The 15,298-nt window shown below is 41.5% G+C and overlaps 1 protein-coding gene across 1 annotated transcript in view; it reads right to left on the reverse strand.

The window, feature by feature from the left end:
• COL4A1 (collagen, type IV, alpha 1) overlaps positions 1-15,298 on the reverse strand; it is a 119,608-nt gene that overhangs the window by 55,157 nt on the left and 49,153 nt on the right. The window lies entirely within an intron of this gene.

A 15,298-nucleotide genomic window follows, 5' to 3' on the forward strand; every position in this document is an offset into this window, starting at 1 on the left:
ACCCAGGCCTCTGAATAAACATTGAAGAAAATATAAATCTGAAGGCTATCTGAAATGTTGTTAAACAGATTACTGAGGTTCTTAAACCCATACTTTGGCTGGCTAATTGGCACTGCAGGAGTAAGTGTATTTCTACAAAATCAGATGTTGTGTCACGTCAGACCAGGATTTCACATGGAACCCTGGGCACCTGCTCCCATGACCTGCTGGGAGATGGACTAAGGAGGGAGAAAACACTCAAGTACACAGAACTGGGTTTTCCATTGCTGAAGGAAAGCACAAAACGTGCAAATGAGAAGAAAACAAGATTATTTTGACACCTATGGAGAAATATGAGTCATGAGTAACACAACTAATAGTTTCTGCACTCCGGAGTTCTGTCCATCTGAGGATTTCAACACACTTTGAACCACTGCACCCTGCAACTCAGGGAAATAGTTTTCCCTCCATTCTTACAGAAGATAAAACTGAGGTTTACAGATCAGATTTTCACTTAGTCTAAGGCTCCCTTAAGACTGTTCTGGCACTGTAAAAGGGCCTTAACGTGCTTGTAAATCACTCACTAAGGTAATGACCACTTTAGCTTGCCAAGGAGGTTAACTCAAGGCTTGAAATAAATAAAAACTTGGGCTTCCAAGGCAACTATAGTCAATTCTCTTAAGGCTGTCTTCGACCTCCCAGGCTGCCCTGTCTGAGGGGTAAAACATAGCTGCAGCAGCAGAGCCGAGAGACCATACCGAGTCACTTTGAGTTAAGACACATCCAGGTTTCCCTAGAAACATTTTATTTTACTGACTTGAACTGTTAGGCCAACAAGAAAAATAACTGGCTATTTGTCCAGGACTTCTGGACATCCAGTCAAGCTACTGGATGTCCCAAGGCCTGGAGAGCGTAACTCCTGAGCATGTGGAGGGCTGCACCACCCCAAATACTGCAGACTCACGGTTTCTCATACTGGAACTGAGGTCATCTTTTTGCCTGTGATCTGTCCAAGGGAAGTAAGGAAACGTAAAGGTGACTGTGTGTCTGAGAGCTGTCGGATCCCTCTCTCCATGCAGCCTGCCACCTTGGCCACTTATTCTAACAGGGGAGCATGGACTTACACTCTGCTTACACCTCTCTCTCTCTCCTCTGCCTTCCCATTTGATTTTACTGCAAAGTTAGGGGTAAGCAGTCCAAAGTAAGTATTGGGTAAGTAGCTCAAATTTGTGCAGTGTCAGGCTACACAGTTAATGGGACCTTACTCCTCCGTGCCATCCATGGAACCTCAAGAGAAATTAGGACAACCTACTCCACCAAGACCCAGTAACAGACCTGTCTCCTGGGTTCCAGTCCCTTTCTTTAGTCCAGGTATCAGACTGCCTCTTTGCATAACAGTCTTAGAAAACTAGTGTGCCAAAACTTGTAAGGAAAGAAGCAGTGCTAATGAACAAAGGTCTTGCTTCAATACTCCTGCTCCAGTTAGTACCAGCTTCCACCATGAGATATTTTTTTGACATCAGTGAAACTACAGTAAAATTTTATCAGTGTTAAAGTATCTACACTGAACAAGAGAATACAGAAACTCTACCACCTAGAAGCTGTAAAATCATGTGAATGCAGAGCTCCACATGTCTTAATGTCACTGGTTAGATAGCCCCCAGAGATCACTGGGGTAGCAACACTTGTACTGCTGCTTTCCTACCCAAAGTGGCTTATTTGGAACTTCAAGGTCAGATTAAAATACTGCTTATTATGCTGTGCAGTACAGAGATAAGCATGTCCTGAAGATGCCTTGCATTGCAAGGAAATACTTGAGAAGCATCCTTTCCCTGCTTGCCTGCCCAGTTCCTTTCTTCACTCAATGTTCCAGCCAAACAGCCCAACAGCTAGTGTTTGCACTGCACTTATGCTGCAACTCATTAAGCACCCACACTACATAAATTGGCAAGCACCAAATCACCGCTGCTACCCCACTTATTTTTTGCTCAGCACTGAGATTTCTAGCTGTGATGCGTGAAGAGCATGAGACTTTTGACTGCAAGGGTTATGTATTGTTCAAGTTCCAATATTCACAGCTGCAAAATCTTGGCAAGTAATATTGAAAGAGCTTCTGCTTCTTACAAATCAATTCATGAGACTCAAAAATTCAAACAGATGTAACCAAGTCATCTGTACCTCTGCTGATTCAATACAAACTGTCAGAAAGCACAAAGGAGAATTCATTACTCAGCTCACAAAAATGAATATTCTGCCACTCAGCTGTTGAAAATGCGGAGGTGCTACGTAAAAAGACAGCAAGTGCTCAGTCGCTGTTGCACTCATTTAATAAGCAAGATGCCTGTGTTCGCCCAGCTTTTGTGAAATGCATCTAAATGCCTTTGCATTAGATAGTTCAAATTAAAAGCAACTGAATGGACTTCTAAACAGAGGTGAACCTGTTAGGAGCATAACTGCATGGGCTGATACTTTTTCTGGCACCTACCCTTCCAAATTAGCCATGAAATGCTGCTTGACACATGGAACAACTGCAGATTGCTAAGCAAGAGAGTCACATGAAGTAAGTAGTTTCAGAAGATTCAGCTGTAATAAATTAAGTGCTGAGGGGGAGGAAATAATCACCACCCCATTATAAATTATTTCCCCTATTATTTTGTCTAGGGACTGCTGGACTGGGAGATTTTAGACTTGAGAGACTGGTAACATGGATATAAATCAACTGTTTCCAGAAGCGTGGGCTCACAGGGTGTCTGGGCCCGTACAAATATAATGTTCTCAGGCTCTCCAGAGGCTCAGGCACGTGGTGAATAACAATGTGCAGATCTTCCCCAAGCCATCTGAAAGATGCTTCACTTGCCTCTGCCAGTGATCGCCCTGCAGCTGAGATGGCAGGACAGACACGAGCCTGCCCTTCAGCCAAAAAGGCATAAAACTCAGTCTTAGGGAGAGATGTCAAAAGGCAGCTGAGCTGATCTACCCAGCAAAGGTGGCTCTCCTCCTCCTCCTCCTCTTTTTAAAGGGATGGTGCCACCTCACCCTTCTTTACACCGGCTGGTACGATTCCCTCAGCTCCACCGCACCAGTTCAGCTCAGCAAACGGACTCATTTTCTTTAGTGAGCGAGCTTGCTCCAGCCTCAGTGAGCTGAGGAGCTCTTCAGGTGGCCAGCCAGCTGCCAAAGCCGATGCGAGGAGGACGCAGCAACGCAGGACGCCGGGCGGAAAGGCAGCGAGAGCCGCTTCTCCCAGCAGCGCGGTGGGGTTTGCTGGAGTTCATCCCCCAGAGCTCCTCAGCTGTGCCTTCACTGCAAGGGGAACGGAGCTGGGAGCCAACAAATGCTTGACCTTGCCGGAGCAGCTGCCTTCAGACCAGTGCTGCTGCTGACTCCAGCGTCGTCACAAGCTCAGACTTTCTCACAAGCACACATGCTTCCCTCTTCCCCAAAGCTAGCGTTCATTGAACTGAAATGCCACCAAGGGCGCGTGTGGCAAAGAAATCCAACTGCTTCAAGATGAAAATTGAGGATGCAGTTGCCAAAAAGAGAGAAATAGGGCCTGACAGTTCAGCATTCCTTCCTATTTTTCTCTTATCCTCAGTCTGATTTTAGAAACAGTCTCAAACACTGCTTTTGAAAGAGATTAGCTTGAGGCCTAGGTGCATCTGTTAACAAGAAAACCCATCGTCCAAAACATGCATCACACCTTGATGCTCCAGTGTGACCTTGTAGAATCTAGAGCAACGCACAACAGCCTTGCAATGCCCTAGGAGGTTTCTACCCAGACTATCCCAAGCCACACGAGAGGTGAATGCAGGGTCTGCATTTGTTCCTTCAGCTGATGTAATTGTGAGCATTCAAGCGAACTAGCTTCAAGGTGTTAGGCCAGTAATTACGCTCCACAGTGGGAAACACTATTGTGCGATCTGAGTAGCCCTCTCAAGTCACTCTGTTTCTCTCCACACTCTTTTAAACATGTGTTACAGAATTATAATTGCCTCAGTGTTACATTAGCGAACAAATGGAGGTGAGGAATATCCAATTCTTTATTAAAAGAGTATCTTTAACCACCAGAGGGAGCACTGGCCCTGAATATCTTTCAGGATTAAAATAAACACCTACAATAAATATCATCTGTTTGTCCTCAGCTGCACTTACCATTTTCAGTATTTTATTGAAAGTGTGAAGTGGACATCAGTCAAACAGAATTATTGCTATATGCTCACAGTGCAAGCGTCCTCAAATGCACTAAGGATGTTTAACATTACAAAATCCCCACTGCACATTCTTCAGCATTAGAATCTATTTGTGCCATAGCTATACAATTCTGGAGCCACACCAGTAACGAGTAATTAATTACACAAAGATAACTGTGAAGACATGCAAAGAATCTGTGTAGGAGCTCTGCAAAGATCTTGGCTCACCCAGAAGTTTGGGGACGGAGCCCCTGCCAGTATGCAGAATGGAACAGGGGGGTCAGAGGGGAGGGAGGGGCGGAAGAGTCAGCAAAGTCTGGGTTCGTGCACTGCCAGGAAGCATCTGAGAAAGCTCACTCGCGTGGAAACACGAGTCCGGCATTTCTGGCCTGGCTAACAGAAGGAGCAGCCATGAGAGTTTCGCATCACCTGCACAGCTCCGCCATCGGGCCGGCTGTGGGCTGGATGAGTCCCCTGCACAACTCCAAGCATTACCAGGACCGCTCTACGTTATACGCAGACACGTACATCGACCAAGACCCACGCCAGCAGCCGCTGGGAACGGCCGTCTCCAGCCGTGCCCGCTCTGCTGCGGTGCAGGTCCTGCCATCTCCTGCCCCGGTGACCCTCCCCGGCGGGACTCCTTCGGACCAGTTACACCAGCTCTCAGGCTGCACTTCGAGGTGGGAGCACCGAGAAGCACCCACTCACAGTGCAGAAGGCCGTGCCGTACAGGTTCATGCACGCAGGGGCAGAATCTGCACGCTGACCACCGAACGATGGCATCTCACCCCGCTCCGGCTTTCCGCTCCCTGAAAAGATTACTCTTCCCACCATGAAAGTATCCTTCCCCGAGCCTCGTGAATTTACAGCACTGGGGAACCTGTGCAGCTTGATACAAAGTGAACCCAAACCTCCAACGGGGAATCTATCAGCATAAACATTTAATTAGAGAGCTGTTTGGGTTTACAGTTCAGGGACTGAGCCTGTGCCTCTGCCTCCTAAACACGAAAGAATGCTCAGACCGAACGCATACTTCAGTGTCACCTCGTGGCTGCACAGAGCATTCCTCAGGAAGCTGCTAAGTGCTTCCCAGGAGTATAAAAATAGAAACAACAATCTTTGATCATCCTTTTCCCTACATATCAGTATGTATGTGCTTACTTGGTGTGCAAGTAAGTGGGTGGATATACAGTGTGGCTGAATTTGATTTAGAAGCTGAATAAGAAGTAAAATAAGCTGAGCGAAGTAAAATTAACATTCAAAAGTCAGTCATGGGTACAGACTCAGCCTCCATTTAATTTGTGTCAAGCATCTGGTTGCCCATCAGCATCGTACAATTTCAGTTAGACCAGCTGCAAGTAATGGCCCCTCCCTACATCATTTACCAGGCCTTCTTCATGTAATTCCCCTTCTTGCTCACCCCATAGTTATTCCTCATTTTCCAGCTGCGGTAGTCAGTTTTTTCAACAGAGGTGCCCAGATTTCAATTTTTAGGACTTCTTGAGCCACATATACTCTTAACTTAAGCTCTCAATGTTTCCTTACATTTGTGTGTCTTTAGCTGATGTACTTTGTGTGTGATATTTGACTACAGTGTAGATAAATATTACAGAACCAGAAGTAGCCAGGATGCTGAAGAGGAACATATTTGCACTTACAGCAAAATATCATTTTGCTTGTTTTCTCTCCATGACAAAATAGGAAAAAGAAGAAAAACTCACTGAAGTTCAGTGAGGTACATGCACCTTTCGTTCATTCGCAAAAGATAACATGCATGACCCCTAGTTTGAACATTTTATAAGCCAGGAGTAGTCTACCTCAAAGCATGATTGAGGGCATGGCATATGAAGGACAGGAATACGAAGACTAGCAAGATACTAGGAATAGGAAGACAAGATAGCAGAAGCCAATAGACAGCAAGTGAACTTCATTCGCAACTGTGGAAGTCTGCCTGCACAAAGCTTGGCAGTTTAACACCAAGGTATGGTTCATTGTCTTTATGTTTAAACTTCTCTTGATTTTTGGAAAAAAAAAAACAAACAAACCAAACAACCCCCAAAAACCACAGAGCTCACAATGTTTGGGGAGGAATTCACACAAACCTTTTACCAAAGGTACGCAGGGGTTTTTTCAAACCAAAAATCAGACGTGGGTCAAGGTGCCTCTTTCCATCAGTAAGAGTCACCCTGGGGAATAGAAGAACCTCAAAGAACCACAAGGGAAGAGGACATTTGAAGGACAAATGTGTTTGCACTGTAAGAAAAAGGAAATTCTATCACCTGGAGACAGGTTGATTCAAAAGGGTGCTATATTTCCCACCCCTTCTAATCATCTGTTGAACTCATTAGGTCTGAGTAACTCTTCCTTTGTTTTATTGCACATTGTGTTAAATCACTTCCAGTATTGAAGGTCCAAGAATATAAGGGGTAAAAATGCTCCACGCCCTTCCTTCTTCATTAGTGAAAATTACTTAGCATTTGTTTGCATTTGGCATTGTTTAAAGGCTCACAGTTGAAGATGAAACAGCAGAAAAAAAAAGGTCTTGAACTTTTCAGGTTTTTTTAATTTATTTTTGTTCAGATCCTAGACCTGGAATGAAATGTGACGTTACATGCAAGTTTTATTCTCTTGCCAAAGGTTTGTCATGGACATATTTACAGAAAATAATCTCTTCCATAAATAGTAAAAACATGGGCAGCTGGTCCTAGACAGGACAGACTGCAATAAAGTTCTCATAACGAAGTAGCTCCTCTCTGAGACAGTACATGACAGACAGTACTTTCGAGACAGTGCTATTCTAGCTGCTTTTTTGAGTTAGGTTGGAAATGGCATTTCTGAAGTTGTAAACATTTTGGAAGTTGCATAGGAGTAAAATATTTTTCCACAAAAGCTAATGGAAATATTCTGCCTTCTGACTATTATCATGAAAATACCACAAGGCAGGTAACATTGTGCCTTAAAAGTGTAAATCAGTCAGTTTAATCTCTAGAGTCCCTTGACTCAACTAGATCCACTGGAGAACACATAATACAATGTAATTTTTTTGTAGTACCTCCACGGTTGCTCAGCCTAAATCAATTAAGTTAACGAAGATGCAATAATCATTAATAATGATGAAAACAAATACTTTCCTTACTTTGACACTGTGGAGGATATCAGCATCATTGTCAGTGAAAGCCAACCAAAAGTTGGTCTACTGCTTAGTAGATGTCTTTAAGGTTTTGACAAAAAAAAAAAAAAAAAAAAAAAAAAAAAAAAAAAAAAAAGGCAAGGATGCATAAATGGGCCTGTCAGAATAAATGAAATCCGTGATGTGTGACTGGCAGCCAGAGGAGCCTGCGGGGACGTGGATGGTGTGAGTCACAGGGCACACACAGCTCTTCCCTCCTGTGCCACCCGCCCCAGCATCCACCAGCATCGCCGATCAACCCAGCCCGTCTGGGAAGCTGATTGTGCCCAAAGAGAGGTAGGGTGCAAAGACAGTTTTGCTATCAAAAGCTTGTACTTTGCCTACGTTTGGAGAGTTTCACTTTTACAAACACTATATTTTTCCTTTTTTTCTGAGGTAAACAGTGCCCCTCAGTTCAATGCCTTGGCATCGATGCAAATTCATTGCATTTAATACCTAGAACTTCCTAAAGAGATCCCTCTGGAGGAGTTTCACGAGGCTGCAGGTGTCCTTACTGGATTTCTAGCATCCATCTCCATGCATTCGGACAGAAATGAAGTTTGGAGTTGAAGATTTGCAATCGCATCCTTAACTCAAATCTCATTAAAAGTGATGCATACAGCTGGCAGCAACACTGGTTTCTCTGTTCACTGCTCCGCTATACAAGCCTTTGGTTTTCTTCCCTTTTTTTCACCTAACTCCTGATGTTGGAGTCAGAGGGCACTTTAGACTGCCCCTCTGTACTAGAGTCCCTTCCCCCCATTACTATTAAACCCATTTGTTTTGCAGTTCTGCAGCATCTTTCAGTCTCTGCTTAGCAGTCAAGCAAACTCTTCTAACAAAATTAAGGGTCACCAAACCCCCCCAAAGCTCTTAGTATCCCGCTAACTAGCCATTAAATACTTGCTGCATGCGTTTAGTCAGTAACAGCGTCAAATAAGAAAAGAGTGAGAGGACATCCAACTTGATGCCAGCATCTGTGTTCACTCACTCACTCAACTCAGTATTTACTTCAACTGTGCACACTGATCTTTGACACAAGCCTTGTGAGAATTATTTCTGTTGGCTATCAAAACATTTAGAAATGTTCCAGCTGAACTTCAGTGGAAGTTGCTACATGCTTTCATAGAAACACAGAATCACAGAATGGTTTGGGTTGGAAGGGACCTTAAAGACCATCTAGTTCTGATTCCCCTGCCACGGGCAGGGACACCTTCCACTAGACCAGGTTGCACAAAGCCCCATCCAACCTGGCCTTGAACCTTTCCTTAAGAGCTATGAAATTTATGGGTAGGTTTTGCCATTCTAGTTAGTCTTAAATATTCTAAGGGATAGAAACATGATGTTCCAGATGGGAGTCTATGTTGGGTTTCCCTTGGCTTTACCTTAATTTTGCTTTTCTTTTGTTGTTAAAGGTGATATAGCCGTTACTGACAGCTAATAATTATTTTCATCATTTAGGTTAACTTTCTTTGCTATGTTGTCTATAATTCAATTTACTTATTGTTCTGTAACACTTTCTCAGGTGTTATACTTACCTGAAAGGAAATGTAAATCCTTTTTAACATCTCTTAAAAATGCTTTCTCAGCTGTTCTTGCTCCTTCTGTGATATTAACCTTCTTTCTTAGCTAAACTAAAGAGGTTCTCTAGCTGGTTGGGAACTTGCTTGTGTGATAAAAGTACTCCACTATCACTTTTTTAGCAGCTCCTTCAGGTTTCCTCTTTAAAAATCTCACGTTCATGCTGCTGCTTACTGTTCTGTCTCCTTCCAGTCATACATGGTTACAAGTTTTGTTATTGCTTCTGCTGAAGTTGTTTTGAGAATTTTGTATGAAATTTGGCTTTTTACCCTTAATGAAATCCAAACTTTAAGAGAATTCAGATCTGCTTTTCTGAAAGCCAACATCATATGGCTGAATGTTTTCAATGACTAATGTAAGTTACGACCTTTCACTGAAAACATAGGTCTAAAATCTGAAATAGGAGGTAGCTGAGCAAAGAGAAACAAACAACTAACTACCACTAGTGTGAGATAAAAAAACAAAACCAAAAACAAATCCCCAAAACACTTTTTGTTCTTGGCTAGAAAGACTAGAAAGTGACTTAAGGAGATTTCCATATTACTGTGGTTCCCTAGTAATAACTATGTATGCCCAAGCTGCTTTTTGTGAATATTGCTACAGAAAAAATGTAGGCAGAGACTGATTATTAAGTGCATCAAGTATTAAATTCTTGTGTGGGAACTGACATATCACAGAACTGTCAATTATAATGGCTGGCTTGGTCTGGGATCCCCAGCAAACACAATACAAATTGAATGGCAGAATGATGTAAAGAAGCCTAAGAGGTAAACTACAAAATGTAGCTACTGCTGTACCCCAGACATTTGCTGTCCCAGGCCTGTAATCTAAACCCACAAAACCCTGTCAGCATCATTAGTGCGCAATAGGATGAAGACACAGAAAGCAGAAGCAGACTACAGGTGCTGTCACGCATATGATCAGGTACTAGAAACCTGCACGCCAGGACGTAAGTTTTAAAATCACTGTGTAGTGAGCAGATACCGGAAGCGTGACTCTGTTTGCATGGACAAAATTTGAAATTTGGGAAGATTCCAAACTACACAAGGGTATTGCACGGGCACTGGGTAGCTCCACTTCCCAAGCATGCAGATTTCAGAGAAGTGGAGATCTTACAGGTCTTTTCTCATCTTACTTTGATCTCACATTTGGGAAACTTTACTGACTTCACTGGAGGCTCACATGCTTCACATCAAAATAAGGCCCTGTAATCCTTTGAGAAATCATAATGAAGACATACACTAACAGCAGTTGTACAAATGTAAAATCAAACTCTGTGAGGCTAGAAAGCATGCTTTATTCCATGAAGAAATGCCTGAGATTATTATACCGACACCTTTCCAAGCAAAGATATGCATCTGGCAACAGCTGCTTAAAAGGTCATTTTATGTCAACTGAAACACTACTGTGTGAAAACCTTTAAAAGTCAGCTCTGAAAACTAAATATGAGCATACGTCATCACATAATATTACTGGGATATCTGCTTTTATAGCAGTCTTTCCATAGAGATAAATTCATCAGTGTAATCCACTAATTTGTGTTAATCAAAGATACATACCGTACTGAGTGCAAAACTACATCTTAATACAGAAAATGTTGCCAGAGACGTTCGGTTCCATTTGGGCAAACAGGACAAATGGTTCAAATAACTATTTAAAATGAAGAAAATCTAATGGCTCCAGATGACACTTAGCAGTTTGGTCTGCCAGTTGGGAAACTGTAGAAAACTTTCAATACTTAGCATATCCCACTCAATATTATTCAGAGTCTTCTGACACCTTGTTCAAGAACAGTAGCTTTGTTGGTGTGCTCTCGTTATGAAACACAGATGTTCTTTTTCCCTGATTTGAATCAGAAGGATTATTTTACTGAGTGACATAAAGAAAGGGTAAATCAATAAAAATACACTAGTGTCACTGCAGAATTGACACAAACATTGTGACAACAGCCTGATTTTTGAAACTTCATAAACCACAGGTCTTCTCGAAGAATATCAGATCTGCAGCTGATGAGTATCTTTGCTTATTTTATTATGGTCTTCTGATTTCCCCCTTTCAGGAAGGATTAGGTGGTTTCATGTTATCTATTAGCCCTTTCCAGGCTGCAAACACAATCTTTCCTCCCACATTGCCCATCAGCCCTCTTGTCAACTTTATGTCCCTCTCTGGGATGTATAATTTAGCTGTACTTTCCTTGGTGTCCTCAGTTCATGGTCTTTCCAACTCAGGCATGAACAGCTGCTGTACACAAGCAAAGTTCCTACAGCAGCCACTGACACAGAAACACTGAGCAAAACTATGGAAGAACTGATTAAAACCAAATAGTAAACATTGAGATGAAATAGTGCCAATGGGAAGTGTAAAATCGAACATTTCTGATTAAAAAAAGTCTTGATGTTGCTAATACAGGTTGAACATGAAAAGCATAGACCTAGTGATTACTGATTTGCTCCACTAGAGGAACTGATTTGTTGCCCTCTGCTATATCGTAAAGGAAACTCAGAAGTACTTAATAGTGATTTTCCCACTGACTGCCGGAGCTTCTCTCCAACAAGGGGTTTTATATTGTTTTAACTCAGCAATATCACAAATATTTTTGCTCTATCTTTTGATACCTAAAATGACAGCAAAAGCCTTGAAGGCCCTCCCAATCTGATATACCTCAAAAAACCCAAACCAAACCAAACATACAGGGACACAGCCGACTGGAACAGTCAACTCTTCATTACACAGAGGAAATGGAGAAGCACAGTCACCTGCAGACAGCAGAACCATGCATGACTCTAAGACTGTATGAGAGAAAAGACTGGTCACTGCTCCTCTTGATGGGGGACCACAGAGGTGTCCCAGTGACTGTCAGCCTAAGCCAGTAACAGAGCTAGCTGGCTTCCAGACCCACAGTGGCTCAAGCAAAGCCAGTTTGCGTACTTCTGCAGCATGGTCAATGCACACAGGGATGGATGCATCCATCAAGGGAAACACAGAAGTGATTTTTATGTAGGTATAATAATACAGATACAGTCCCAGAATCAGGCAAACAAAAATATGCCAATATAAAGTGAATTGCTCAACTTTTCTTACATCTCAAACAAAAAAAACCTGAAAAGCAGCGGTTATGCAACAGTTCATTCTACTCTTATTTTCTATTTTCTTTCAGAATTTCCTAGTAGAGTTTGTTTTTTTTTTTTAAAGTGCAATACTTCATGTGCAATGACAAAATCACATCTGATATACTCTTGTGACTAACTTTTAATGGGTAATCCTGAGGCAGGGCAACCAGCATATGGTATCTATACTAAAGAATGAGAATTTATACCTTAATGCATTCTAACTGAAAAGTGTTAGAAGGTTAATCATTCTGTATTAGTTACAGCAAAGTTCCAGTGTTACCTCCATTTATACACATTTCTGATATGGAGTAAAAGGAGCGTAAATGGTCATGAATGAGAGAATGAACATTCTTGGAAAAAGTCAGTGCATGGAGAATTTTACTCAGCTCTATACAGTCTTTGTTCTAAATGGTAATTAAATGCTTAACTTGCTTTTTCTACACACATTAATGGCTAGCACTTCTTATCTCCCCAGCTGCTTGAAATTGTTCTCAGAATCTAGGTAGGCATAAATGAGAAAACATAGCTTCTGTCTGCTTCTGAGTAACCCAATACAATGTAGGCAAGCATTCAAAACTCTGATCAGTTTGAACAGATCTCACACTTCAACAAGGTTAGAAAGAACAGTCAGTTATTATGCAGAAAACCCAATAAAAAGTGTAAGAGGAAACAAATGAAGATGTTTTAGGCTAATCTATCTAATGGAAAACAGTAAGGTATTATTTATTATTGTATTATTTTAGCAATATTATGTTTTTCTAAAATTTATGCACCTTTTGTTTGGCAAATACTTGATACTTGACATTATATAGCTTAAAATAACAGCCTGATGTTCAGTGTAATAACAAAGGCTTTATAGGATAAGAGCCATCTGGTGCAATTACACTCACTTTCTGAAATTTTCTGAAAGGGATGAAAACCCTTAGACTTTGTCAATTATATGCCCTTGATAAAGTATGAGTCATCTTAAAAGAGTTTGGCATAGAAATGCAATTTTCATGGAAGCAGTCTAATGAGAGAACGTATTGAATGTATTCTCAATATGACCATCCAAATGGTCATACTGATGGAAAGATTCTCAAATAAGAGAGAAAAATACAGCAATGTAATTTACTCTTCCATGTCTGAAATGCTGTTGGGTAATATTTCTTGGGCATTTCACAGCCTGTAAGTCAAATACTATCTTCAAACCTTTTTCTGGTGAGATCATTAATATGATTATTTGGCCAAATGTATTTTAATTAAAGCCCACCCCCAAATCATAGGCTCTGGAACTTCTTCCCACACTACGGTAGGAAATATATCTCCAGATGTTAATAATTAAGGCATTAAAGGGTAAACCCAGCACCCACTTCCGCAGCTGCCGAAGCTCCCACGGCAGTAAACTGGTGTGGTTACGTTGCTGAAGAGCGTGGGTGGATTGGAAAAGGCCCTTCAGCGTTTGTGCACTTCTGCGCAACATGGAAGCCAGATCAAAAGGGTTTCCAGTGTAGGCAACATGTTGGCTGTGGATGGTGCCAGGCAGAAGGGCTGTGTGCTTCCCACGCAAGTGGCTACGTGAGAAGTGGAGAGCAGATGTTCTCTGACGTGGTCTCCTGGGGTACCACAAGAGATGGCCCTCCTCTGGCCTGGATCCTGGCTACAATCAAATCTTTCTAATGAGTCCTTCTCCGAGTAAACCACATTCACGTAGATCTCTGAGGTACCAGGTACCACTACTGATGTGCGCATTAATGGGAACTGTGTTCAGCAGAGACATACTTCAAATCCAAATGTGTTGGTTGGAAAGACCATTTCTAGAAATATTACCGAGGCAAGCGGGAAGGATGCTTCCCTCGTTTTCCCTCACCAACTTCTGTCTTCAGGCCTGGGACTGGGTAGCAGGCTGTCCTTATTCTAGACAGGCATTAAATGTAAAGAATTGGGACGAAAAGCTGCACTAGGCTAAAACAAGGGTGGGGGGCAGATGTTTTTAAATAAAACTCAGTTTTCTGTTCAAAATCCTAAGTACACGTTTGAAAGCCTCAGAGTGTTAACATAACGAGCAAGCATTGATACATATTGATCTGAATCAAGTTACTTCGAAATGCATTCCAAAACATCTCCAAATGCCTTTCCTGAATATTCTTTTCTAGGTGTAACTATTCATTCACCTGTCTAGATGTCTCTAATGTCAATAATTAAATTCCTACATAGTCTAAAACTATGTAAATACTTCACTATACACGTTTAAAGTCAGAGAAGTTTGTGATAGAAACCATTAGGAAGAGCGTGGAGTACACTGACTTGCGCGACAAGTTTGCATGAGATCTGGAATTTACTATGACTTCTCTTCCTATGGACTGGTAATTTTTCTCTCTTCTACATTTTTAAATAACTTACATTAATTTGGGGTAGTCTTGGCTTCTACAGTGTCAGACAAGCATCTATTTCTTTCAAAGACAACTTTTTGAGACTCGACTATGCAAATGAAAAATGCCAGCAAGAGCTCTAGCAAAGAGAGTCAGGATTGCAGCCAGAAATAAATGAAGCATAAGCTTTAATACAATTTATTTCCCCAAACTATCATTTTTTAAAATGATCTAGTTACAAGATGCTAGCATACTCTGTGAACTGAAAACTAATGGCTTTCAACAAGAGAGTTATAACATAGTATATCTCTCATTCTACAATGACTCATTTGTACTTGTTACTGGAAAATAAGATCAAGATATCAAGGAATAAGTTCAGAGTTCCGAACCTTTCCCAAATCTTTGCTTTTTTTTTTTTCTTTATATATATAGCTGACTTTTATTAAATAGATATTAATGGGTCATTAAAAAAAAGGAGACTCCATCTAAAAGATGTTTTGAACCTCGACACTTTTCATCTGTCTCACAAATTAATCTATGTTCTGTTACAAAGAAAACAATCTTTGCTTGGGTCTCCAATTAAGTAATTTACATTCCTTGTTCTGGCAAACACTGAAGAAAAGCCACCAACAAACATTCTTAAAGCCCTCATCCGTAAATACGTAGCTATCGCATGTGAGACAATGTAGAATACCAGCTACATATTTATTTAAAAAAAACCAAAACAACCCCCCCTAACAAAAAACAAACAAACCCCCCACCTCTTCTAAGCACTCCTTCGGTTGGCCTAAACAACTTACCTCAAAAAATGTTCCCAGTGCAATCACAGAATGGTAAAACCTTTGGTTTACACTCATATAATGGTAGATATACAGTACATGTGCATGCACAACAGAACACACTGTAGATTAAAAT

The sequence above is a fragment of the Haliaeetus leucocephalus genome, unplaced genomic scaffold, assembly GCF_000737465.1.
Source record: "Haliaeetus leucocephalus isolate CR32 unplaced genomic scaffold, Haliaeetus_leucocephalus-4.0 Scaffold495, whole genome shotgun sequence".
Lineage (NCBI taxonomy): Eukaryota > Metazoa > Chordata > Aves > Accipitriformes > Accipitridae > Haliaeetus > Haliaeetus leucocephalus.